General features: G+C 51.0%; 1 protein-coding gene across 1 annotated transcript in view; it reads left to right on the top strand.

Moving 5' to 3' along the window:
* Window positions 1-471, top strand: part of LOC119593957 (discoidin domain-containing receptor 2-like) — a 2118-nt gene that overhangs the window by 699 nt on the left and 948 nt on the right. The window lies entirely within an intron of this gene.

Raw genomic sequence — 471 nt, 5'->3', positions numbered from 1 at the left:
ATCACCAAAAGAAACAGTAAAACCACAACGATAAAACAACCAAGCAACCTCACGCCCTCCGCCTCCCCTTCTAGAAAATTCCCTCCCAATTCAGCAAACTCGAATAATCACTTGATGTTGTCTGCGGCCAAAAGGTAGTGAATGATAATAGCTTCCTAAGTGCTGTCGGAGAAGGAACGGCACGGAGCGCGTGAGGGTGACACGCGGGAGATTAAAGAGAGGGAGAGGAGAGGGGGAGGGCAGGGAGGGAGGGAGAGGAAAGGGGGAAGGGAGGCAGGAAGAGGAAAAGGGGGAGGGAGGGAGAGAGGGAGTGAGAGGAAAGGGGGCAGGGAGGGAGGGAGGATGGGACACACTGGTAGAGGGTAGGTGGAGGGGTAGGACTATAAGGACTCTTTAGTATCACTATTAGCTCACTATCATATTTTCACTATCATATATGGTACATGTTGAACACATTTGTGCCTTGGTGTG

Source organism: Penaeus monodon, chromosome 33 (assembly GCF_015228065.2).
Source record: "Penaeus monodon isolate SGIC_2016 chromosome 33, NSTDA_Pmon_1, whole genome shotgun sequence".
NCBI classification, from domain to species: Eukaryota; Metazoa; Arthropoda; class Malacostraca; order Decapoda; family Penaeidae; genus Penaeus; species Penaeus monodon.
The sequence above is the reverse complement of the archived record's forward strand: the minus strand, read 5'-3'. Positions and strand labels throughout refer to the sequence as shown.